Source organism: Rhincodon typus, chromosome 40 (assembly GCF_021869965.1).
Source record: "Rhincodon typus isolate 14 chromosome 40, sRhiTyp1.1, whole genome shotgun sequence".
In the NCBI taxonomy this organism is placed as follows: Eukaryota; Metazoa; Chordata; class Chondrichthyes; order Orectolobiformes; family Rhincodontidae; genus Rhincodon; species Rhincodon typus.
In genome coordinates, this window is record NC_063371.1 from 4,205,113 (window position 1) to 4,209,085 (window position 3,973).

Consider the following 3,973-nt stretch of genomic DNA (forward strand, 5'->3'; position numbering starts at 1 on the left):
AGAGAGGGAGAGAGAGTGTGTGAGTGAGAGAGAGAGTGTGTGTGAGTGAGAGAGAGAGAGTGTGTGAGTGAGAGAGAGAGGGAGAGAGTTTGTGAGTGAGTGAGAGAGAGAGCGAGTGTGAGAGTGAGAGAGACAGAGAGGGAGAGAGTGTGTGAGTGAGCGAGAGGGAGAGAGAGTGTGTGAGTGAGAGAGAGAGAGTGTGAGTGAGAGAGAGAGAGAGTGTGAGTGAGGGAGAGAGAGAGTGTGAGTGAGAGAGAGAGGGGGAGAGTGTGAGTGAGAGAGAGGGAGAGAGAGTGTGTGAGTGAGAGAGAGAGGGAGAGAGAGAGTGTGAGTGAGAGAGAGGGAGAGAGAGAGTGTGAGTGAGAGAGAGAGGGAGAGAGTGTGAGTGAGAGAGAGAGGGAGAGAGAGAGTGAGTGAGAGAGTTTGTGTGCGTAGAGAAAAACCAGCAGTGGGGAAATGGTGAAGCTGAAGCGCTGTGTGAGTGCAGTGTAACGGAGTGAGAGTGCGAGTGTAAACCATCAGGAGTCAGTCAGTGTCTATGTGCTGAGCTCACCAACAGGCCGCCAGCTCTGGGCATGTCAATGTCTATCTACATCTGCACCGAACCTGAAGATAAGGCCTTTGGGAAGGTAGCAACCTCAGTTATTTCCCCTTTTACCCAGTCCCTGCACAGCTAGCATTGTCGTGTGCAGGCGGCCCCTACAAAACCACCTCAAATCTCAAGACATGGAGCGAAAAAAAAGACCCATAACTGCAGCTAAACAGACAGCGAGCCTGACAATATGGTGGCTGACTCTACTCATAAATAATTTGCACCTTTTAAAGTTGGTACTGGGCTGGGGATGGTCAAAATTCTTGTTAAGGAAGTCCTGCATTTGTGTAGTGCCTCTCACAACCTCAGGGTAACCATCTCAGGATAACCAAGTACCGGGGTTAAGGGCCACATGTGGCTTTTGGTGATCTGGATGAAAAACCTTAACCGTGGAGTGCTTGCATCCGAAACCCCCTCGAGTGTTTCTGGAGGTGTTGCGCCTCAATATTTTGTTTCCCCCCCTACCTTATCCCCCATGGTCCTGATCTGGGGGGGTACACCCCCCCGCACCCTGTGGGGAGCATTCGGCCTAGTCGACAGGCCTGATCAGACAGGGCTACTCTTCCTGGGGGCCTAGCTACGGCACAGGCCTTTTGAGACTGGAATTCTGCCCGGCGGGATTTCACATCCGCAAATCTTTGCAGCAGGTCCATCAAAGTGTGTCACGGTGACACCATGGAATGGTGAGGACATTTCTCCCCATCTCTGTACTACTCCATATCCTTAGGTGGTGACCCCCTGGATCTAGACTCCCCACCCCGCACTGGTCATCAGGAACATCCTTTGCTCTGTCTAGCCCCTGTTCGAATTTGATCGGTTATTGTTGGAATGTTAAAATTTCCATTCCCAACCTTTCATGCTTTATTTCAGTAACATTTTGCTCCAGACGGCTGCGTTGGTAACTCCCAGGACAATCAGCCCCTTCTACCCCTTCCACCATTCGATGAGACTGATCTGTGGCCTAACTCCACAGACCTGCGTTCGGCCCTCAAAATTTGTCTACGGCAGATTTAACATCGATAACTGACCCTTCATCTGCAACCATTTATGGTGGGGGGGAAAGAGAGTTCCACCCTTTGTGTTGCATCGAACTGCTTCCTAACATCTCTCCCGAAATTCTCAGACTTCACCCCCTGGTTCTAGAATTTCCAACCAATGGAAATAGTTTATCTTTATCTACCCTGTCCTTCCCTGTTAATACCTTGAAGACTTTGGTCAGATCACCACTTAAGCTTCTCAATTCTGGAGAAAACAGGCCTCATTTGTATAATCTCTCCTCATAACGTTAACCCCTAAAGCCCAGGCTTTGCAAAGCTAGGTTGTCCTCCCTCCAAGTCCTTTCTGAGAGGCGTGGCACCCAGATCTGCTCAGAGTAACACACAAGTTTAATCTTAACTAACCTCACAAAGTCTTCAACATATCGATAAGTTTGTACAACAGAAGTATGAAGCTCACATTGTCCTGGTAAAGCGGTATCACTGTAATCTATAACTAACTTGAAAATAAATATGGCTTAGAAGTACGACTGAGATCATGTGATTGGATTTGCAGACCTGCTTTAAGATTGCAGTGAAGAATATTGTCGAGATATTAGCTAATGTGGCACTGTGGTAACGCCTGTATCTCTAGGCCGGGAGAGACACATTCAAGATCCCCCACACCTGGCTCCTGCACAGCTCGATTTATTAAACCTTTTTTTAAAAAAACGCCCAACTTTTCGACTTGCACTCCCTACCAGAAGCAAACAAAACGTACAAAGGAAAAAGCAGCTTTGATTTTTTATTTTCCCAAATAAAAAAAAACTCACGTTTTTGAGCTCACGTACAGGATTATTAAAATATTTTTGGGCCAAGTAAAATGTCCAGCTGGGAGGGAGCGATTTCGGGGCCTGAATCCTGCAGTTGTGCAGGCCATCTGCTAAGCTTTAGTAATCTTGGTCATGCTCTCCTGGTTAATCGTCGTTTGCGCATCACCGGTGATGGTCAGCATGGGCCAAAGGGCCTGTTTCTGTGCCGTGTGACCCTACTGTGCTCAGTTCTTATTCAAAGGGAAGGATGTTAAAATCCTGGAGAGGGCTCAAAGGAGATTGTTCCTCGGAATTTAGCAAAGATTACAGATTACAGTACAGACATGACGGGTTGAATGGCCCCTGCCTGTAATGTCAAATTCTGATTCTACAACTCCAGGACAGGTTGACTTTAGGCGTGGGAGCTGCACAAACCCTCTCCACTAATCTTATTATTCTGTCAAGAGTTGAAGGTCAATTTTATCTGAAAGAAAAATTGCAGAGGCATATGACTGTTTTGGCAATGTGTCTTACAAGCCAGTACTGTCCTAATGTTTTTTGGATCGAGATCACAGAGCTAGACTATCACTGAATACTCTTTACAGTTCAAAGCTCTTACGGAGCACAGGAAACAGAGGAACCTCACCAGAAGGAAATTCACTCAATCGATCCCAGAGATGAGGGGCCTGTCTAATGATATGAGCTGTTTAACCCTGAACCCTCTGGCAGTTTATAAGAGGGAGAGGGGCATCCAGTTAGAAGATGCTAAAGGGGATTGGCATGGAGATGATATTCGCTCATGTGGAGAGAATCTGGAACCAGGTAGTTTTAGGATAAAGCGTTGGGCTGGTTTAAAAGAGAGATGAGGAGGAGTTACTTCCCTCAAAAGGGTCGTGAGCCTGAGGAATTCACTTCTCCCAGAGTGCGGTGGATGTCGGGACACTTGAGTAAATTTCAGGAGAGGAACTAGAGTGACAAAGGTTTTAACCTTCTTGCAGTAACTTGGCTTTTGTGTAACAGGGTCCTGCTATTGTGCTTTCCACAGCATCCACGTCAAACAAACGTCAGACCCCACAACTTTCAGTTATTTTACAGTAAATTTTGTACAAAGGTGTGTCTATCTCCATATCAGGTACCAGGTTAGATGTTGAAATGCCCACAATGCTGCCTCTGAATCGCACTCTGATTATAAAAGTATTGTGGCTTTTTTTTGGGGGGGTGGGGGGGGAGGTTTGCACCACGGTAGCTCGGTGGTTAGCACCGCTGCCTCACGGCGCCAGGGACCCAGGTTCGATCCCAGCCTTGGGGCAACTGTCTGTGTGGGGTTTCCTCCCACAGTCCAAAGATGTGCAGATTAGGGTGGATTGGCCGTGCTAAATTACCCATAGTGCCCAGGGATGTGCAGGTTAGGTTGGATTGGCCGTGCTATATTACCCATAGTGCCCAGGGATGTGCAGGTTAGGGTGGATTGGCTGTGCTAAATTACCCATAGTGCCCAGGGATGTGCAGGTTAGGGTGGATTGGCCGTGCTAAATTACCCATAGAGCCCAGGCATGTGCAGGTTAGGGTGGATTGGCCGTGCTAAATTACCCATA

At 47.7% G+C, this 3,973-nt stretch overlaps 1 protein-coding gene across 1 annotated transcript in view; it reads right to left on the bottom strand.

Annotated features, from left to right (window-relative positions):
• Nucleotides 1-3,973, bottom strand: part of LOC109925007 — a 9,943-nt gene that overhangs the window by 4,967 nt on the left and 1,003 nt on the right. The window lies entirely within an intron of this gene.